The sequence below is a fragment of the Mauremys reevesii genome, linkage group 8 (assembly GCF_016161935.1).
Source record: "Mauremys reevesii isolate NIE-2019 linkage group 8, ASM1616193v1, whole genome shotgun sequence".
NCBI classification, from domain to species: Eukaryota; Metazoa; Chordata; order Testudines; family Geoemydidae; genus Mauremys; species Mauremys reevesii.
This window is the reverse complement of record NC_052630.1, coordinates 29,935,174-29,958,843: the sequence shown is the minus strand read 5'-3', so window position 1 is coordinate 29,958,843 and position 23,670 is coordinate 29,935,174. Positions and strand designations below refer to the sequence as shown.

The following is a 23,670-nucleotide window of genomic DNA, read 5'->3' as shown; positions in this document are numbered from 1 at the left end:
TCAGAAATCACATAGATGAAATCTTAAGTCTTTCACTCAAGACTGTATCAGGGCCAGCTCCAGGCACCAACGTAGGAAGCAGGTGCTTGGGGAGGCCAATTCAAAGGGGCGGCATTCCGTCCAGTATCGAGGCGGCACGTCCGGGTCTTTGGCGGGAATTCGGTGGTGGATCCCTTATTCCTTCTCTTCCTCTTTGAGCTGCTGCCGAATTGCCGCCGAAGAGGAAGAGAGGGAGGACTCGCCGCCGAACTGCCGCAGAAAAAGCAGTGCAATGGAGCTCCCGCCGAAGTGCCACCACTCTTTTTTTTTTTTTGCCGCTTGGGGCAGCAGAAAAGCTGGAGCCAGCCCTGGACAGTACAACTGGCTTCACCTGCCAGCAGACCACATAAGCAGATTTTTCAGACTTATGTAATCCTGAGAAGTTCCCCAGTACATGAGCCAGACCTATTTTTCATTTAACAGAGCTGTAAGTCTGCAGTTCTTCATTCATACTCTTTACTATGTTCCATAGCTTCACATCTGTCATGGTAATCATTGGAATTTTACAAATTGAAGATGGTTGGTAGTAGTCTCAAGTGACATTTGCAAGTTTTTGTTTCTGAAATACAGTCAAATCATAGCAACAGCTAATAAGTTTGTCTGTATTTTTATCACAAAACCTATTTGTATAGGATTTATAACCCTGTAATAAAAGAAATCAGCATGTAATACAATTGGGCAAGTTCTCAAACAAATGTTTTCCAAAACTTTTAAAAAAAATTCCTTTTCAAACAATTCAATATATTTACATCACAAAGTTTAGGGCAATATGATTCTGATGTTAATTTCACTGATTTTTCTGAGTTATTAGTCACTTAATACTAACTGAATATATATTTTGTGGCTTTTTATACTTTACAAACTCATAATATCCTGCTGTACTAGAATTATTTTGCTGCTATAAAGTTATTCCTCAGTTCATGTTTTTGACACAATGGGAATTTTCTGTAATATATTTTATGAAACCTAGCATGCCTCAGTTTCCCTCTGTACATTGCATTTCTACCCATTGGTGCAAAAGGATAACACTGCTACTGGAACAGTACAGGAGGTGTTTGCCCTTAGGTCACCTTGCTGTCTGATGAAATGAAGAGCTGTTAAAAAAAACTATCTGAAGCCAACCCAAATCAACAGAGGGTCCAGCATGACAAATAGATGCCCCACTGACTGAACACTCCATACCTAAGGCCTGGTCTACACTAGGAGTTTATGTTGAATTTAGCAGCGTTTATTCGACTTAACTGTGCACCCGTCCACACCAGGAAGCTAATTAGTTCGACCTAGAGGGCTCTTTAGTTCGATTTCTGTACTCCTCCCCGACGAGGGGAGTAGCACTAAATTCGACATGGCCATGTCGAATTAGGCTAGGTGTGGATGGAATTCGACGCTAGTAGCTCCGGGAGCTATCCCACAGTGCACCACTCTGTTGACGCTCTGGACAGAAGTCCGAACTCGGATGCTCTGACCAGCCACACAGGAAAAGCCCAGGGAAATTTGAATTCCTTTTCCTGTCTGGCCAGTTTGAATCTCATTTCCTGTTTGGACATCGGGGCGAACTCAGCAGCACTGGCAGCGATGCAGAACTCTCCAGCAGAGGAGTCCATGCAATCTCAGAATAGAAAGAGGGCCCCAGCATGGACTGACCGGGAAGTCTTGGATCTGATCGCTGTGTGGGGCGATGAGTCTGCTTTCGGAGCTGCGCTCCAAAAAACGGAATGCAAAGACCTACGAGAAGGTCTCCAAAGCCATGGCAGACAGAGGATACAGCCGGGATACAACGCAGTGCCGCGTGAAAATCAAGGACCTGAGACAAGGCTACCAAAAAATCAAAGTGGCCAACGGACGCTCTGGAGCCCAGCCCCAGACATGCCGCTTCTACGAGGCACTGCATGCCATTCTCGGTGGGTCTGCCACCACTGCCCCACCAGTGACCGTGGACTCTGACGATGGGATAGTGTCGACGGGCAGTTCCTCGGCGATGTTCGCGGACGGGGAAGATGAGGAAGGGTTTGAGGAGGACGAGGCAGGCGACAGCGCTTACAGCACTGATTTCCCCGACAGCCAGGATCTCTTCATCACCCTCATGGAGATTCCCTACCAACCCTCCCCGGCCGTTAACCCGGACCCTGAATCAGGGGAAGGATCAGTCAGTAAGTGCTATAAACATGTAAACATTTATTTTTGAAAGAACAGGAATGTTAACTATGTGAAAAGAAGGTCAATGTATATGGGGATAGAACAGAAATCCTCTTGGGAGATCTCCACGAAGCTCTCCTGGAGGTAATCGAAAAGCCTACGCATGAGGTTCCTGGGGAGAGCTGCCTTATTGGGTGCTCCGTGGTAGCACACTTTTCCGCGCCAGGCTGTCATCAGGTATGCTGGGAGCATTGCCTCCACGAGCATGGCAGCATAGGCCCCTGGTTTGTGCTGGCTTTCACGCAGCACGCGCTCTCTATCTGCCTCAGTGACCCTCCTTAGGGTGATCTCGCTCGGCGACTCCTGCATTTAATTAGGGGAATTAGTGTAATGTTAGTATTGGGAATGCTTCACTTTTCCTTTGCATAACAATAAGCGTCAGTTTACAGCCACGTGGTGGAGGCTGCAGAGGGGCAGCATACAGGGATCTTTCCCGGGGACAGCCACGAGGGGGTGGAACAGGGGCAGAGTTTATGCTTTCTGGATTGCCTGCAGCAGGAGGGCACTGCTATACATTAAGTTTTAAGCAGCCTAAAGTCTATGGCTTACCATGCCTGGCTGCTCCACAGATTCTGCTGTCCTGAACCGCTTGTCTGATCTCCAGTGCAAGACCCCAGGCAATGAAAGTGAAGGCCGAAAGTTCAAACTTGTCCTGAGTGCGCATGAGATAGGTGCTGTGCATGGTCTTGTTCACAGAGACAGACTAGACTGTGTTCATTGTTCGCAAAAATGTATCTTTGCAAGGAATTCACTCCCTTTTTCCCATCACACAGCTGCGACTGTCTCCCGACCTGCCCCAGCATCCCCCTCACAGAGGCTGGCAAAGATTAGGCGGCGAAAGAAAAAGACACGGGACGAGATGTTCGCTGAACTTATGGGCTGCTCCCGAGCTGAGGCGGCCCAGCAGAGCCAGTGGAGGGAGAACTTCTCTCAGTACCAGCGCTCACACAGTGAACGGGAGGAGAGGTGGCGTGAGGAAGACAAGCAGGCGTCTCAAACGCTGCTTGGACTAATGAGGGAGCAAACGGACACGCTCCGGCACCTTGTGGATGTTCTGCAGGACCTCAGGCAGGACGACAGAGCCCCCCTGCAGTGTATCTGCAACCGCCCTCCCCCGCCACAAAGTCCCATATCCCCCTCACCCAAAATAACAAGAAGGAGGGGCACCAGGGGCCGTGAAAACTGTCACTCCACCCCAGCAGAGTGCTCAATTACCCAAAAGCTCTCATTCCCTAAATTTTGAGAAGTCCTTCCCTTCCTTACTCACCCAAGCCCCAATCCCAGTTTCATCCCCTAACTATTTAGTTGATTGTCAAAAATACTTTGCTGTTAATTACTGTTTCCATCATGTTTTTGTACAGAAGACTGTGTTTGAAAGGGGTGGGGGAAGGGGGTTGGTAATTGCATAGGACAGTCACCTTTACCAGGGTACAGACACGGGGGCAGGATCAGCAGCAGGTCACACACACAGTGCAGTCAGTAGGTACCCTGGTCGGTATGGGAGGTGGTTTCCATGTTCTGTGTGGGTGGGGGGTACGTGACTTTGTAGCGGGGGAGGGCGGTTACAGATCTTATGCAGCGGTCCTTGTCCTGGACCACAGAGCCACGCAGCAGGGGAATCTGTAACCGTCCTCCCCCGCCGCAAGGTCACATAGCCCCCGCACACAGAGTCCCAAAAAGGCGGGATGGCAGGCTCCGTTGAAACAACCAGTCCGGCACTGCGGACCGCTCTAGGAGCAGGAGCCTGTCATTCCTCGAGTTTAGAAGCGGTCTTTACATCACTACACACCCTACCCAGCACAGTCTGCGTCCCAGTTTCAACCCTTTAACGCAAAGTCATTAATAAAGAAAACGTTGTTAAGTAACAATGAAACATGGATTTTATTTTTACACGTGTGTTGGAAGGGGGGAAACGGGGTGAACGGGGTATGTAACTGCAGAGGATAGTCAACAGTAACTGGGTAAAGAAACAGGGGCAGGTTCAGCTTCTCTGTAAAGAAACTGAATAGTCACAGGTCACACTGCTCGCTGAGGAACCTAGCTTTCAAAGCCTCCCGGATGCACAGCGCTTCCCGCTGGGCTCTTCTAATTGCACGGCTGTCTGGCTGAGCGTAATCAGCAGCCAGGCGATTTGTCTCAACCTCCCATCCTGCCATAAAGGTCTCCCCCTTGCTCTCACAGAGATTGTGGAGCACACAGCAAGCTGCAATAACAATGGGGATATTGGTTTCGCTGAGATCCGAACGAGTCAGTAAGCTCCTCCATCTTCCCTTGAGACGTCCGAAAGCACACTCCACCACCATTCTGCACTTGCTCAGCCGGTAGTTGAAGAGTTCCTTGTCACTGTCCAAGGCGCCTGTATAGGGCTTCATGAGGCAGGGCATTAGCGGGTAGGCTGCGTCCCCGAGGATCACTGTAGGCATCTGCACATCCCCAACAGTTATTTTGTGGTCCGGGAAGAAAGTACCTTCCTGCAGGCGTTTAAACAGACCAGAGTTCCTAAAAACACGCGCGTCATGAACCTTGCCCGGCCATCTGACGTTGATGTTGGTAAAACGTTCCCTATGGTCCACCAGTGCTTGCAGCACCATTGAAAAGTAGGCCTTTTGGTTAATATACTGGCTGGCCTGGTGGGCAGGTCCCAGGATAGGGATGTGAGTTCCATCTATAGCCCCACCGCAGTTTGGGAATCCCATCGCGGCGAAGCCATCTATGATGACCTGGACGTTTCCCAGGGTCACTACCTTAGAGAGCAGTAGCTCGACGATTGCGTGGGCTACTTGCATCACAGCAACCCCCACGGTAGATTTGCCCACGCCAAAGTGGTTCGCTACTGACCGGTAGCTGTCTGGCGTTGCAAGTTTCCAGAGGGCTATGGCCACTCGCTTCTGCACAGTCAGGGCTGCTCGCATCCGGGTGTCCTTGCGCTTCAGGGCAGGGGACAACAAGTCACACAGTTCAAGGAAAGTGCCCTTACGCATGCGAAAGTTTCGCAGCCACTGTGATTCATCCCAGACCTGCAGTACTATGCGGTCCCACCAGTCCGTGCTTGTTTCCCGGGCCCAGAATCGCCATTCCACAGCATGAACATGACCTATTGCCACCATGATCTCCACGGCGCGGGATCCCATGCTTTCTGAGAGGTCTGTGCCACTCTGACACTTCATGTCCTCACCGTGCTGCCGGAGCCTCCTCGCCCGATTTCTCAGCAGCTGACTGTGGAAGAGGTGGACGATAAGGTGCGAGGAGTTGACAACGGCCATAAGTGCAGCGATAATCGCAGCGGGCTCCATGCTCGCAGTGCTGTGGCGTCCGTGCTGTCACTCACCAGAAAAGTGCGCGAACTGATTGCCCGCCGGCGGGAGTGACGGTTGAATGACGACAGTTACCCAAGACCACCCTCGACACATTTTTTCCCCCAGCAGGCATTGGGGGCTCTACACAGCATTCCAATGGGCAGCGGGGACTGCGGGAACTGTGGGATAGCTGCCCACAGTGCACTGCTTCCAATGTCGATGCTTGCCCCATTAGTGTGGATTCACAAAGTCGAATTAGTGTCCTTAGTGTGGATACACAAATTCGACTTCGTAAGGTCGATTCCACAAATTCGAGTTAAGTAGAATCGAACTACTCTTGTAGTGTAGACATACCCTAAGAGCAGGAAACCCCAGTAGACAGGTCTTGTGACCTGAGCTGGAGAACAAGGTGTAAAGGTGACTGGAAAGAAAGGCGGCCCTTTTGGAGGGACACAGAAACTCTGAATGGATGAATAAAAGGACAAGAGAGGGAGCCAGAGATGGAGTCCATCATCATAGCTGGGCTGGCTCATCACGGCACTGGTTTCACCAGGATGGGTCATGGCTTAACTTCTGCCTCTCTATGCTAACCTAACCTTCCATACTCCAGGTGACTAATAAATGGTTATATTGTTTTGAAAAGGCTGCCTGTATTTCTGTAAATATTCACTCAGAACATTGTACCCTGAGGGGGCACAATATAAGCCTTTTGCAGGACTCTGGCTTGGCAGGATTTGCTGCAAGGGGGCACTGAGACAGACAAGGATCGCTCGTGCCGAAGGCCCAGTCTCAGAGTTGCAGAGGCCATGGTCCTGTCCCTGTGGAACTGTGTGGGTCCTTGGGACACAGCGTATTAAAAGGGTCACTCCCAGGAGATTGGTTATAGGCTGGGGAATAAACCAGACTCTGTGGCAATATTTAGTACATGAAAAACAAACCTGAAGCTTTATTTTAAGCCATTGACTGAACTATTGAACGACTGTGCACAGGAGCAGATAACGGGAGTTTTGCAAGATAATTCTCCAGGTGAAGGAGGAGTGACTATGTGACCTTGGGGTGAGTTTGTTGGTTGGTTGTGTGCTTGCTGCTTGACTGAAGTATATAGTTGGTCTGTTTGTTTGTGGGGGTGGGGGAGGGAGAAGAGGAAAGAAATATGCTGCGCCTACTGGCCTTTTAGGCAAGGGCTGAGAGCTTCTTAACGAGGCTTTGACCCCTATTCCCTTTAAGGACCATTAACCAGGGGACAGGGCTATTCAGGGAGAATAGGGGTTTAAAAACAGCTTGCTCCTAAGCTACCAGAGGAGCTAATGGACAGGAGCAGCTAACAGGGTTGTTTTGCACAGGAGTTTAGAGGGGGAGTCTGAGAGCCAGATACATCTCATTAATATTCTCTACACATAGGCCAATAAACATCCCCCCCCAAAATAACACACCCTCCCAAAAAAATCAAAACAAAAAACACCCAAGAAAAAAAACTGCAGGAATAGAAAGAATGCAGGCAGAAGTCCAGCAGCAGAGTGAGGGCTATCTAGTTTATTGCACTGAATGCAACATGTAGATTACCCACCTCGTGGGCAGATGGCATGTGTGTGCTTTCACAGCAAGGAGTTCATGGCCCTCAGAAAGAGAGTACGGGCTCTGGAGACCAGAATGGCTGAACTGGAGGTGGTAAGGGAGATGGAGAGGTACATAGATGAGACTTTCCCACACACAGTAGAGCAGCCCAACCCCAGTCTGACATTCTCTGTGCTATCAAGGAGGATGAAAGTCTTGGGGAAGAAGAACAACCAAGTGGAGTGGAGGGAAACAATCCCATAATTGGGACCCTCCTTCTAGATGATGTCATGGTATCATCTCGTGCTGAGGATCTCTCTCCAGGGGAGGGAATTCCAGTTATTAGGAAGAGACAGGTAATGGTAATGTGAGATTTTATCATTAGAAATATAGATAATTGGGTTTGTGATGACCAGGAGAATGACATGCCCCTCTCCTGCCTCCCTCTGCCCCCCGGGATCTGTACTGGGACCAGTGCTATTCAACAAATTCATAGGTTGTCTGGAAAATGGGGTTGACAGCGAAGTGGAAAAATGTGCAGATGATACAAAATTATTGAAGATAGTTAAGTCCAAAGCAGACTGTGAGGAGTTACAGGAGTCTCACAAAACTGAGTGACTGGGCAACAAAATGGCAGATGAAATTCAATGTTGATAAATGCAAAGTAATGCACATTGGAAAACATAATCCTAACTATACATACAAAATTATGGAATCCAAATTAGGTGTCACCATTTGAGAAACAGATCTTGGAATCATCATCTATAGTTCTCTGAAAACATCTGCTCAATGTGCAGTGGCAGTCAAAAAGATAACAGAATGTTAGGAACTATTAGGAAAGGGATAGAAAATAAGACAGAAAATATCCTACTGCCAGTATATAAATCCATGGTATGCCCAGACCTTGAATACTGCATGCAGTTCTGGTCACCCCATCTCAATAAATCAGAGGGGTAGGCATGTTAGTCTGGATCTGTAAAAGCAGCAAAGAGTCCTGTGGCACCTTATAGACTAACAAACGTATTGGAGCATGAGCTTTCATGGGTGAATACCCACTTCGTCAGATGCATGCCTCTGACAAAGTGGGTATTCACCCATGAAAGCTCATGCTCCAATACGTCTGTTAGTCTATAAGGTGCCACAGGACTCTTTGCTGCTTTTACATCTCAATAAAGTTATATTGGAAATGGAAAAGGTACAGAGGAAGGCAACAAAAATGATTAGGGGTATGGAACAGGTTCCATACAAGGAGAGACTAAAAAGACTGGGACTTTTCAACTTGGAAAAGACACCACTGAGGGAAGATATGATAGAAGTCTATAAAATCATGAATGGTGTAAAGAAAGTGAATAAGGAAGTGTTATTTATCCCATTACATAACACAGGAACCAGAGGTCACCCAATGAAATTAATGGGCTGCAGGTTTAACACAAACATAAGGAAGAAATTCTTCACACAATGCACAGTCAATCTGTGGAATTTGTTGCCAGGGGATGTTGTGAAGGCCAAAACTATAACAGGGTTCAAAAAAGAATTAGATAAGTTCATGGAAGATAGGTCCATCAATGGGTATTAGCTAAGATGGTCAGGGATGCAATCCCATGCTCTGGGTATCCCTAGCCTCTGACTGCCAGAAGCTGGGAGTAGATGACAAGGGATGAATCAGTCAAGAATCGTCTGTTCATTCTCTCTGAAGCATCTGGCATTGGCCACTGTCTGAAGACAGGATACTGAACTAGATGGACCACTGGTATGACCCAATATGGCCGTTATGTTCTTAACTCCATGTCACTTGTTCATCAATATGCCTGCCACCTCTACAAGAGCAGAGTTACCAGATGTGTATTCCAATTGTTGGCTTATCAACTCCAATATTTATAATGCTCTTCAGGGTTTCATTTATAAAAAGTCATTAATTTTTATTGGTATGCAAATTATATACACAAAGTATAAGTAGCTGTCTTCGTTTTTTCTATCGTTACCATTTTGGTTAGTTTTGGAAGCCTAAAAAGTAATGAACTGTTTGAAACACAACTCTAATAAAATGGAATAGTTTTTTATTGGATTAACAGGATGCACTGAGTTGTTTTTACTATCTCAAGATTAACATACCAAGTACCCTTCCTCCCTATGCTATGCTAATAAATTTCAGAACCTTGGGATGGATCACAGATTCTTAACTATCATCTGATGGTCATACCCTTGCAGTTACTGAATCTGCCCATTTTTTCAGCACCTCAGGCATATTGCTAGAATGAAAGTTATCCTCTCAAATATTTCATTATATGTATTAAATCCATACCTCTAGTTTCTATATGCTACTAAACATTATTTATGGACTCAGTCTATCCCTCTAAGAGTTCAAATTATTGAACATGCTGCTAGGGTTCCAACATCCATACACACAGTTCCCCCATTATTGAGTTACTATATAATTAATGACTTATATTCCCACTCATTTTATTAGGCCTGGAGAAGGTTATTCATTGGGTATAAAATTAAGGCAAATTTACCCAGTTTGTTCACAAACTGATCTTGGCATCTATAAATATAATTGTTGTAAGTATTTGCTGAACAGCCTGGACAACTGTTTGTGAGTAAGTGAGGTATTTGAGAAGTATTTGCTTAGACTTGCAGTTTGGAAGACAAGATCTCTTCTAGTTTGAGCATGTGTCAATCCTCATCGTGAATGCAATGGGATTAGTGGTCTCAATTTAGTAGTGGTAGATGTTTATTTTTCAGTTCTCTGGCAGTTCGGGGAGCAGGGAGAGGGAAGCAGTTCAACCTACACTGAATCTGAAAATTGCAAAAAAATTCAGTGACCAGAACGACATCCATTTTGGTTTTAACAAACAGACTCAAAATGGACTTTTCTGGCTGGTGGCAGACTCTCTTCTAACTTTTAAAATATCAGGCAGAGCACTGACCTTGGAAGTGGGAGGCTATGGGATATTCTGGCACAGGTCTCTCTCAATCATTGGACTAAAAATTATATGGGAGTCCTCCAACTCTCAAAACTATTCGACAGATGCATGAACAGCAGCAGGTCGACCGAAACTGCATTTTGGGGTGAATCAACTATTCATCTGAAAAATTTCACCTACCATTATCCACTACCATGATCCATTATCCATCCATTTGCTATAGTAGGATTATATCTATACCTCCGCTTTAATAATATCCAAAACTAGGGGTGCTAGAAATAAAGTTTGAAACATTGCAGCAGAGTGCAGTGTAGAAGTTTGCAATGGCCTGTATTCAGTCAGCATACACTCATATATGGTGGAAAAGTTTGCAAAGTCAAACCCTTACAAGTTAGGAAATGTCAGAACTTATACTATTTCTTCCACAGGATCCCCTGCCTCAAGATGCTGCTCACCAAATGAGCAGCTGTTCAATATTGTTTTATTCTCATTGCTCCCCGTGTGGCCACAGGACTTATTTAGTGCTCAGTATTCAAACCCTGCTGTGCGGAGGGAATTAACACGTTCCTCATGGGCTGTTCTAGGACTGTCACCAGATACAATAGTGAGTGCTTCACAGACAATAATGAATTCATTTTCACAATACCCTTGTGAGATGAGATGGTGGTACTATCCCTATTTTACAGGTGAGTGACTGACACATAGAGAGAACAAGTTCATAGGTAGCCACTAAGATTAAGTGCCCAATTTGAAATGCCTGGTACCTGATTTTTCAGATATTTATCATTATATAGCACTTTATATGGTTAAAGCACAGCACACATGGACTTCAGCTTCAATTGTGCTTAGCACTTCTGAAAACCAGACCCCAGGGTCTCAAGACAGGCACCCAGAAACTGTGGAACACACAACTGGTGACTCCTGTTAAAAGTCTGGTTTCAGTAACTAACCTAGCATCACATACAAACTCTGTGGCAGAAGCAGGAATAGAATCCAGTACTCCAGGCCAGCATTCAACTGCCTTAACCATGAGACTATTCTTTTTCATCCTGCAATCCCCTGCCATCCAATTTCAGCAACAAATGAGTCAGAGGTAATAGAGACAATAACTTCCTTCACTACAGACCCAGATTCATCCCAGAGCTGATCTATCCTGTACATTAAAGGAGGCAGAGGTCTTGGAAAAACAGTATGCAATCATGGAACCAAAGACTAGGTTTGCCAAAAATAAGGAACAGTTTTCTTAACACCCCACTCCATTCCTCCTCCTGATATTATCAATCAATAAATAATAATAATAATTAATAACCCTACATTCTCCAGGATATTTCTTGTTGCTTTTTTGCAGCACTCAGCAACTCCCAATCTTGCTGTACAGAGATGAAGAAATAAGGTACTGTTGGCATCCCTACTAAAGACTACCATAACAGACATGCACAAGGGGGCTAAATTAAGGTTGCACAGGCAACCTTAATTCTGGCATTTCCTAGCTTTTGGGGCTTGCCTCTGAAACTTTAATGATGTTCTCTTAATGTAGGGTTTTTTGGGTGTGGAACTACTATTTAAGTTCATCACATGTTCTACAATGACTGATAATGACATCAAAGCATGACACTTCCTGTGATATGGAAGTAGAGCAGAAAATGTATACGTATGCATATCTGAAAGAAAACTTATTACATAATATTGAAATTGTGCTAAATATGTCTAAATGACAAAGTAAATTGTACTAAAGTGAGAATAATTGTTTTGCTCCAGACCTGAAGTACAATTATTAAAATAATTGTGATAAGCTTTTCATATTATAAATCAAAAACTCAATACATATATTTATTAGAAAACTCAAAAGAGTTGCTCTTATTGTCACACTCAGAATTTAGATGGTGCTCTTCTGCTCTTGATAAATGTGGCTCGCACTTGGTAACATACATACAGGTTACAATAGTAGTGAGAATATATGCAGAGATCTGTTTGTCAGCCTTGTAATGAAAACATCTGCCAGCTACAGATGCTACTGTTTTCAGCAGCTCCTTTGTTTCAATGGAAGGCATCCTATTTATTTCTTTTACTTCAACACTTTGCATAATTACTAGCATTATTTTAATGTCAGACCTAAATTCCAGGAGATAATTAGCTTTTGATAATCTAGCCTCATGGCAAATTTTTCATATACCTCCAGATCATGCTCCTGATGAACGCTGTGGTATTTATACCCAAGTGCGATCTTCTTTTTCAATCCTTTCTGTAGATCATTGGTTCTCAAACTGTAGGTTGTGACCCTGTTTTAATGGGGTTGCCAGGGCTGGCATTAGACTTACTGGGGCCCAGGGCCGAAGCCCAAACATCAGCCCTGGGCAGCAGGGTTGAAGCCCATGGGCTTTGGCCCCCTGCTCAGGATGGTGGGGCTTAGGCTTCAGCTTTGGCCTCCCCGCTTGGGGCAGCAGGGCTCAAGCTTTTGTCCCCCTTCCTGGGGTCATGTAATAATTTTTGTTGTCAGAAGGGGGTCGCGGTGCAATGAAGTTTGAGAACCCCTGCTGTAGGTATTTTCCTTCTCTGAACATCCTCCAACATCTTCTGCCTGCTCACTGATGCCTAAACTCAATTATTTACCCTTAGCCCCATCGGTCTTGCCTTGACGCGCACAACATTTGATATTGCCATATAAAGGGAGAGTGCTGAGATTTAGCACTGGGTTTTTTTTAACTGTAGTGTGTATTTACTGTTGAAGAAAAAATAGTTATCCTTGTACACTGTGACTTACTAGACTGTGACATATAATTTTCCATGGTAAGATGTGCTGCTAGGTCAAGTTACTAAAGCGTGTATTAGTAAAGGATCAGGGAGGCAACTTGGAGTAAAAAAAAAATTAATTAAGCTGAAAAAGCCCCTATTCCTTGCAATGCTCATTTATATCAGCTGAAAAGGAAAATAACCACTGAGCTAAGACATCTAACATTAACCCAGAGCATAAGTTAAATGAAATAAAATAAATAACTCACAATGCAGATTCTAAGGATCTTCCAAACTCTAGTTTTTATCAACACACTTTGCTTATCCACCAGTGTGTGTTATTACTTGGCTATGGAACAACACCTCCCACCCAGTCGCTGGAAATGTCATCTCTGAGTTTTCTGATTGCTGAGCAGCTTTTTAACACTCCAGTGAAGGTGTGCAAAATTACTATCTTTTAAGAGCATCGGCTGCATAACCACCCGTATCAGGCCTGAGAAATATCTCTTACTTTCTTAGAAAGTGTTCAATGTTACTTCATGAAATCTGCAGAGACGGTTTTCTTTTCACACAGAGAAGACGCACCCTGTGTCGCTGCTGGAATTGCAGCACTTCTAAATAGTCTTCTGGTAAGAATTCTTGTCATGAAATTACACGGTGGAGTTCAAAACTGACAATTCTCCTGGAATTTTTGTGTCATGCTGTAAGAGGTGTTTTATGCTTTGTCCCCTGTTAGAATTCAAGATGCTTATATTAATTGTAGTTCTCTTTAGTGCATTGATTACCACTATAATTTGAAAAAAAAATACAGTCTTTTTTAGGCTTGAAAAACTTCACTCTTGAACTTTTACATGGAAAAATTGCAGCATTAAATGTTGAGAGCCCTGGAATCCTGATGTATTACCACTGCTTCAAATGGCCAAGGAAATACGGGAACATTTAGGTCTATGGTGCATTAGCTCCCCTATCCTGTAATCAATTTCACTGCTGTCATTGCCTCTGATACTAGGTAGCAGACTTTTTTTAATAATAGCATTACTAACATTTCTGCTGCTGTTTCTTCTTTAATGTCTTACACTTTTTGTATTCCTTTGATAGTCTTTCTAGGCATAGGTCATAGAATCATAGACTATCAGGGTTGGAAGGGACCTCAGGAGGTCATCTAGTCCAACCCCCTGCTCAAAGCAGGACCAATTCCCAACTAAATCATCCCAGCCAGTGCTTTGACAAGCCTGACCTTAAAAACCTCTAAGGAAGGAAATTCCACCATCTCCGTAGGTAACCCATTCCAGTGCTTCACCACCCTTCTAGTGAAAAAGTTTTTCCTAATATCCAACCTAAACCTCCCCCACTGCAACTTGAGACCATTACTTCTTGTTCTATCATCTGCTACCACTGAGAATAGTCTAGATCCATCCTCTTTGGAGCCCCCTTTCAGATAATTGAAAGCAGCTATCAAATCCCTCCTCATTCTTCTCTTATGCAGACTAAACAATCCCAGTCCCCTCAGCCTCTCCTCATAAGTCATGTGCTCCAGCCCCCTAATAATTTTTGTTGCCCTCCACTGGACTCTTTCCAATTTTTCCACATCCTTCTTGTAGTGTGGGGCCCAAAACTGGACACAGTACTCCAGATGAGGCCTCACCAATGTCGAATAGAGGGGAATGATTATGTCCCTTGATCTGCTGGCAGTGCCCCTACTTATACAGCCCAAAATGCCGTTAGCCTTCTTGGCAACAAGGGCACACTGTCAACTCATATCCAGCTTCTCGTCCACTGTAACCCCTAGGTCCTTTTCTGCAGAATTGCTTCCTAGCCATTCGGTCCATAGTCTGTAACAGTGAATGGGATTCTTCCATCCTAAGTGCAGGACTCTGCAATTGTCCTTGTTGAACCTCATCAGGTTTCTTTTGGCCCAATCCTCTAATTTGTCTAGGTCCCTCTGTATCCTATCCCTACCCTCCAGAGTATCTACCACTCCTCCCAGTTTAGTGTCATCTGAAAACTTGCTGAGGGTGCAGTCCACACCATCTTCCAGGTCATTAATGAAGATATTGAACAAAACCGGCCCCAGGACTGACCATTGGGGCACTCCGCTTGAAACTAGCCGCCAACTAGACATGGAGCCATTGATCACCACCTGTTGAGCCCGACGATCTAGCCAGCTTTCTGTCCACCTTATAGTCCATTCATCCAGCCCATATTTCTTTAACTTGCTGGCAAGAATACTGTGGGAGACCGTATCAAAAGCTTTGCTAAAGTCTCCCTACTATGTGAGGATGTTATACCACATATTTTCAGACAACCCCTAACTCAACATTTTAATAATCTGATTTCATCTATTGCATTATTTTAATTATTTATCTATCATGGGGCACTAATCCGAACCGAAAAATGCCACCATCACACCTCTCTTGAACAAAACCACAGTTGTTCCAAAAGCTGCAGTATTACTGACTTACGTGTCAATAACATGCCTCCCTGTTCATCCATATATATAGGCTGAAATTGTTTTGTAGTAATTTGTCTCATGCTTATTCCAGAAAAATGTAAGGAATTATTTTGTCAGTTCTCAAAAGGATTTTCAATCTATGAAATATTTTATTTTTAGCTTGTTATTGTATTCACTGTGCCATCCATGTTTTTACAGCTTAATTTCTTCTTGGGTGAATTATTATAATGCTTCATAAATTTACTTTCTGGTGGAAGTCTGAAAAAACTGAAATACTGATGATCAGCATGTGATATGCAAGGAACTTTCCTATAATATTTTTGGAGAAAAGAACCTAAACTTTCTCCAAATCTTTGCATGCTGAAACCTCAGGACAGCTTTTTTTTTGAAAGGCCTGCTTTATTTTACTGCACTTGGGAATGCTTTCCTTGAGTCATACCTCCAGTCCATTAAATTACAGGACTTTACAATTATTGGCTCTCTTTTCTCAGAACCGTCCGAGGCAAATACTTCAGCAGAGGATTCTGTTTATTCCTAACCTGTAGGAATGTACAATTAGTTCTGGGGGTTTGGTTTGGCTTTGTTTATTTTCAAACAATGTGTTTGGAAGCACTTGCAAACAAAGGAATTGGCAGGCCACAACAAGGCATGTACTGTAAAAGGACATTTTAAAACTGAATTAAGTAGAGCTGAGGCCAAGAAAGAAGAAAGAGTGAAACATTTGATCATAGTTGTAGACATACTAATAGTGAACTGACACTTAATGATTTGATAAAAACTATAGGGGAAAAGACTTGGAGTAAATTCTACTTGAAAAAAAATCAGTCACTGACAAAAAGAGTTAGCCACTAATTGACACTATAAATGCTTTCCTTGTTTCTTCCTCATGATTCCTTTCCTAAAGAAAGGAGCGGAACAAAATGTCCTCACAATCCAGTCTCTTCCCATTAATACATTTCAGTATGGGCTGCAGCATCATTGATACTATCTAGAATAATGCACAATAAGAGATTGCTTATTATGGAGGGGCTGGTTATGACACCATAGTCAAGGCTTAGATCCATTTTGCACTTAAACTAGGTTTGATGTCTATGAAAATATAGCATATCCTTCGTGAATTTGCAATACTTATTCTGAGTACAAAATGATATTTTGAGAGTTTGCAAGGAAATCTATTAGTGTTTGAGTTAAACAACTGGGTTCTGTGAAAAATGTAGAATTAGTCAAGTATTTCTGTGATAAATGGGGGGGAGGGTAGCTCCCTTTTGTGGACACCCAGTCAGCCAGTTAGTTATAGAATCCCTCTTGCTAGCTGTTCTCTACTTGCTTTACCTGTAAAAGGTTAAAAAGTCTGACTGCATGCATAGGTAATAGGAAGTGAGTGGGCACCTGATGAAAAGAGCCAATGGGAGGGCTAGAACTTGGGAATTAGGAAAAATTAGGGGGAAAAAATCTTTCTTTTTGTCTGTGTTGTTCTCCAGAGAGAGGGGACAGAGCAAAATAGGGCTGAAGCTCTGCTGTAAAAAGCTGTGAACCAGGTATGAAAATCACCAGATCATACCTAAAACTACTCAATTTGAAACCCCAGATATGTAAGTAGATCAGAAAATGTCTAGAAAGATGTGATTAGGTTTCTCTCTTTTATTTCTGTAAAGCTTGTGGACTCCTCTGTGCTAACCCCCAAATGCTTTTGTTTTGCTTGCAACCGTTAAGGTGGATCTCAAGAAAACCATTTTTGATGCTTAATTATTATATTTGCTTATTTTAAATCTAGCCCAATAGCCTAAGTTCCAGACGTATTTTCTTTCTTTTTGTTTTAATAAAATTTATCTTTTTTTAAGAACAGGATTGGGTTTTGTGTGTGTGTGTGTGTGTGTGTATGTTCTAAGAGGTTTGCACACATTTTGTTTAATTAGCTGGTAGCAGCAGAGATTTCCTTTGTTTTCTTTATCAGCTCTCCCCCCCCCTCCAGAGGGGGAGGGTTGTGAAGGGGTTTGAGGTTACCCCACCGGAAGGAATTCCTATGTGCTCCTTCCTGGATTCTCAAAGGGTGTGGGGGGGGAGGTTGCACGTGGATGGTGGCAGCATCTACCATCCAAGGTCAGAGAAAAGCTGTAGGCTGGTATTTAACTCCCAAGGTTAGAGTGGCCAGTATTAATTTTTAGAATCCTTGCGGACCCCCACCTTCTGCACTCAAAGTGCCAGAGTGGTGAATCAGCCTTGACAATTTCTTTCATCTCAGCAGATGCTTCAAAATTAACATGCAGTTAAAATGCATGTAAATATTATGCATAGATTATAGTTGAAGATGATCGTTTATAATCAAGTTATGATTGTTACATCTAATTGTTATTTAAATAGGCCTCAGAGTCTTGGGTCAACAGCCTGGGTAATTTGTAAATGAGGTCATTGTAGTAAATCAATCATCGCCCTGCCTCCAGAGCAGTGCTGGGCAATATGTGGCCCACATGCGGCCCATCAGGATAATCTGCTGACGGGCCACAAGATAGTTTGTTTACATTGACTGTCCACAGGCACGGCCACCTGCAGCTCCCAATGGCCACAGTTTGCCATTCCCGGCCAACGGGAGCTGCAGGAAACCAACCAATGGCTTCTCAAGCAAATACTTCCAGCTATCAGTGTTATGCAATCTGTGACACAATTCACTTCTGTCCTAGGCCAAGACTGAATTCAAATCGACAGAGGTGAAACGTTTATTTACAAATTCACTTTATCATGTAACCCTGGAGTATTCATTAACTTGGTGGGTAATGTGTCTGATCCTTTGGGATTAGTAGAACTTCTTTTATGATTAACAAGATTTTCAGTAATCATAATATTTGACTTGGCTGTCTGGGAGGGAGTCCATAGGCTGGGTTGCTTTAAGAGAACTGCATTTTGGCTTCTGGGTCACCAGGAAGGTATTGTAGAAAATGTTTTGTCGCTGCCTTGGTGAATCGAAGTATTAGAATAACCAACGGTTTTGGGGATTGTCTGCCCCATTCTGTGCATTTTGCCCTGATTGAGCAACCTCACTGTGCCCCTCCAGCCACACAAGCATTATCTTATTTCTGCAAAATGCCCCGTTTTTTAGAATTTAAAATATATTGAAACTTTTCCAAGCTACAGAGGTGCAAGGAAATACGTTTTTGCTGACTTAACTCAGTTTGGTTCACAAGGTGATTTGGGGCACTAGCCTTTATAAGAGCATTATTAGTGATGTCTGACTTCACTTGCAGAATGGCTGCTATACTGCAGTTATTTCTTGGTTTAATTTTACCACTTAACTCTGGGATTCTAGGGGATCCAATGGTCCTCAGAAGCAAGCACTCAAGCTACCTATTTTATGCATATCCAAGAGTGTTCTGCCATCGGTCTGCTACGTGCCTTGAGCAAATCACTTCAGTGCCTCAGTTTTCCCTCTCACCATTTTTGTCTAATTACCAGTATATTATATTTTTTTCTAAGCAGACACTCTCTTCTTATCTGTACAGTGCCTAGAACAATGGGGCCCTGATCCTGATGGGTCTCTAAGCACTAGTCTAATGCAAATAATGAGGAGGAGCTATTGCTATTACAATAATAAGCAGATTTCCAGTAGATTAAATAGGATATGTTCAAATCAACTATGCTAAATTTTAACTTTATACCAGAATCACTTCAGCCTAAACTTGTACTCTGTCATGGAGACACTGAACAGGTACAGACATGCTGTTATTAAATATAATCCAGGCTACTTAACGTTAAGATGGACAGAGAGGATATGTATGAATTAAATGATGTGACTGTGCCCTGCCTGTCCCATAGAGATCTACAGCCATCCTACAGTAGCACACTCCCAGGATTGCTTGCTCAACAGGCTAAAGAACCTAGTAGAAAAAAGCTGGTTGCCCCCTATTAAACCTATTTTCATTATTAGAAACACCAGGCTGTCACATGGTCCAGCCCATTCCTGGAACACACGCTGTTACCAAATTAGTACCCATATTACTGAGATTATACAATCCTAATCAATACTAATGCAGGTCTTAGTCTACTGAGTAACAGCAGTGTGAACTGGACATTTCCAGAAGTCTGGAAAGACACTGGCTGAGCCAAATCCTCATATACGTAACAAAGCGCCATGCCCTCTCCACTAACAAGCCCTTTCTCAATTTGGTAAAACATTCTGTATCTGCTGCCTCATGGATGCCAAATGTTCATGCACATTCCTTTCCTTTGATCCTTACATTTTTCCTTTGTTGCGCTTTGCTATTGTTCTTTAAATTACTTATCTCAAATGTGATGTTTAGTAATAAAACAATGAACCAGCACTAAAACAATATCATAACCCACTTAGGCCTTAAAGAAGTTAAAACTATTTAATATATTCACATTTTATTAAATTACAAACAATACCTTTGTACTTAATGTCACTTACCTAAACACATTGTAACACTCATCCTGTCTCTTTGATTAGCAATTACAGTGCCAGATGCCATGCTGGGGTAGGTATCTTGCCAACACTAGCATCTGGTTGTTTGGCAGGCTTCCCAGTTAGGCTGGCACATCTGAAGTTTCCAGAGGGCATGTCACATGCTGATGTTGCTACTGAATTTCTTCAGAGTATTCTAGCCACTCAATAAGTGTGTGCAAAGTTAGATCTATTTTTGGATAAGTCCTTCTCAAATGCCTCATAGGAAATCTCTAATTAGACACTTTACTGTTAAGAGAACATTAACACACACCTACCTATATGTTAATTTGGTTAATATCAGGGCCGGCTCTAGGCATTTTGCCGCCCCAAGCACGGCAGGCAGGCTGCCTTCGGCGGCTTGCTTGCGGAGGGTCCGCTGGTCCCACTTCCGCAGGCACGCCTGCAGGAGGTCCACCGAAGCCGCAGGACCAGCGGATCCTCCGCAGGCAAGCCGCCGAAGGCAGCCTGCCTGCCACCCTCGCGGTGACCGGCAAAGCGCCCCCCGCGGCTTGCCGCCCCAAGCACGTGCTTAGCGTGCTGGGGCCTGGAGCCGCCCCTGGTTACAGTCCACAGAATCATACAATGTGAGGGTTGGAAGGGACCTCAGGAGGTCATCTAGTCCAACCCCCTGCTCAAAGCAGGACCAATCCCCAAAAAGATTTTATGCCACAGATCCCTAAAAGCCCCCCTCAAGGACTTATTAAACTTACAACCCTGGGATTAACAGGCCAATGCTCAAACCACTGAGCTATCCCTCCCCTTGCCCCCACCTCCTGTGGTTTCCATGTTGTTAAAAGGGTCCTTGTTTGAGACATTTAAAACTAGACTAAATAGAGCATGAGACCAGCATGCAAAAGGCAACAATCCTGACTGGCAGAAGGATGGAATAGAACACTCAACTATTTTCAATTTCTAAACTGGATGGGTTGCATTGTTTTTTTTTCCCCAAGTTTCAGCTTTTTTAAATTCTTTTCATTTAATGTAAACCAATATTTTATTTAAATTTAGACTTACTGGCTTAAATTTGAATTCATTTGCCCTTTATCTAAATTCTACGGTAGTATAAGATTAATATTTTATATTATATGTGACATCCTCTCTGGGGATTAAACCCTGCATCTGGAAGTTGATGGATTTCCTCTATTAAGTCTTTTTCTAGACCTACATTTTACCATTTAAATTATTTTAGTAATCTGTGTAAAGCGGGAAGCTGAGCTCATTGTAAACTGCCACTATTCACCTGAATTGGGGGGAAAAGCTAAATATATGACATGCAGCTCCCAGATGCAATACAGTACAGATATGTACAATTACTGCGGTACAATAGTGCTCCTGATTTTATTATATGCCCACTTCTATCATGAAGGCAGGAGGACATTGCTCCCAGGATAGGAGCTTTGAAATTGCTGCTGGAGTACAGCAACTGTTCACTGGGGCCTAGGGGAAGCAGGTCTGTCACGGCTGAACAGGGAAGATGGAATTAGAGAGAGGTGGTGATTTGTAACCTCAGTGCCAGACATGTGTTTTACCCATGATAAACTGAACCAAAGTAGAGATTAAAAAAAAAAAGTAAACCTGAAGTGATCTTTGAAGTCCCTCCCAACCCCCTCGAGGCAGATGTGCCATTGATCCAGTCTTTCCCAAGGAATACATTTACCCTCCCACCTGGTCCACCACAGTCCAAATACACATGGACATCTCTAAAAATGAAATAATATGGGAAAACATAACTAGCCATGAGTAATGCCATCATTTTAGGGAAGTACACAACACCCTTTACCTTCAAGCTATACAATTTATAGTATGAAGTGACTCATCTCAAGTGTCCTCAAATTGCTTCCAGGTTAAGGACTAGACTGGATCTTTTCTTCTCCATTTCAAGTGTCAGAAAAAATATTACCAGTTTTCATTTTGTTGAAAAAAAATTTTTTTCTCAATTGTTAAATGAAAATTTTGTTTCTCATGTTTTGGTTTTTCTTCTCACTTTCCCCCCACAACTTGTCCCAGTGAAAAGTGAGAGAAAATGGGTCATCCTCATTATTTGGAAAGAAAATTCCTAAAATTTTAAATTATTTCATGTTTTTCCTCTGAACATTTGATTTGAAATTTCTCTGAAAAATTACTGATTTGACAATGATTTTTTCCATGAAAATTGTTCTGGAAATCTCATTTTTCTATTTATTTTTTCATTGAAAAAAATTGTTCAACCACCAGAACAGGATGTCTTCATTTGCCACTTCTTGTTTGGTCATTGGATCCTAAGAGGAAGACTAGCCTTCCTGAATTCTGTGTTTCAACTCAACGTCCCAAAGTTAAGTGATACAGGACAAGTATCCTTTATTTTTATAAGTTCAGTTTATTTTGGGCCTGCTTCCACACTCTTTCCTCAGGCCCCCATCATAACTGCTGAGAGTTTTCTTAGAGTAGAGACTTCACAATAGGCTGATATGGAGCATTTTAGGTATTAACCTCTTCAGTGACTCCTTCTATTTACATTCTTTGCTATAGCTTTTTCCGCTATGGTTTCGCTGAGATGCCAGCATATAAGACAGATATTTGCAGATATGTTACAGACACTAGTGCCCCTGACACACCCAAGTAGTAGGGAAAATCATATCCCATCTAACTGGCTATCTGAGTACCTAGAATTTTTCAAAGCTAGTCTATATTTCTAGGGTACTTACCCTTCCCACCCTATCCTGAGAATGCATGCACACACACATTTTTACCTAAGCGTGTGCACGGATTTGCTAAAATGGCACAATGGGGGAAATGATCATGTCACAACCTGCATGTGAAAGAAATTATGCATATGTATCAGTGGGTGTATGCTGAGAGGGATTCATAACTCTGTTAGCACAATCAATATTAGCTTTTTTTAAAAAGTCTGCGAAGTCCAGTTTTGAGTGTGTGTGTGTGTGTGTTAAAGTGGCATAAATGGAATAAAAGTACAGTATGTCTTTAAAAAGGGACAAAAAAGAAAGAAAGAAATGAAACAAAATGAAGCCCAGTTATAAAAACCCCTAGTGACTGCACAAATTAAATGTTATAAATTATATACAATTGCAAGCAGTTGAGCAGGAAGAAGACAACAGCTTTTCAAGATAACTGAGGAAAACAACAAAGCTTGCTTCTTAAAGGGCAGTGAGGAAGTACAATCAATTTATTTAATCTTTCAGATTCAATGCATCTTTCATACGTAAAACGTAACTGTGAATTTGGCATTATATGAAAAGTATGTCAAACAGAGTAAAGAAAAGCATCTCTATGACTCATATGCTGCAGAGGCTGTAATAGATAAGGGAACAGCAGCTGAAACATGCAACTGTATTATAATATCAATACCTTGTTTACTCTTTAATTATCTGAAACAACTTCACTTTAGATGTCAAGAAGGGCATTATTTTTCATTCTCTAAACATCCACGCAATTCAAATAAAGTTTAGATTTTTAGGCATAATCCTATTTTAGTGGATCAATTTTTAACCAGAGAAACTGAAGCCAGCTGCAAAATTTTCTTAATGAGTGGTGCTGTTCTCAGTTAAATAAGTGAACATTTAAAGTCACATTTTTACTGCCCTTTATTTATTTAATTAATTTCAAAGCAGGAGAAGCAGCAGGCAAAAATGGAGCTCTTCATCCATCATATCCCTAATCCTGGATTTTGAACTTCTCATCCTTTTAGATGCTGGAAACATATTTGAACATGATGAATTTAGATGTTAGCATTAGTATTTTTGTCCTCCAAGAGATAGAAGTAGAAGGGATTTTTGTCTCAGTAATTATTAGGTTTATTTTTCATGAAAAATATTAATCTTTTTATTAATGAAATATACAAAATACTAACAATGCACTATCCATCCACAAATCTCTATGTAACTTTATGAGGAAAAAAACAAGGATCAACATCCCATTTTAAAGACAGAGAAATTGAGGCACAGAATCCATGGATGGTATTTTCAAAAGGGACTAAGGGAGTTAGGTACCTTACCCCCAAAGTCAGTGGTAGCTGGGTGCCTGACT

General features: G+C 42.8%; 1 protein-coding gene across 6 annotated transcripts in view; it reads right to left on the bottom strand.

Annotated features, from left to right (window-relative positions):
- Positions 1-23,670, bottom strand: part of DOCK2 (dedicator of cytokinesis 2) — a 509,152-nt gene that overhangs the window by 285,195 nt on the left and 200,287 nt on the right. The gene's annotated exons all lie outside the window — the stretch shown is intronic.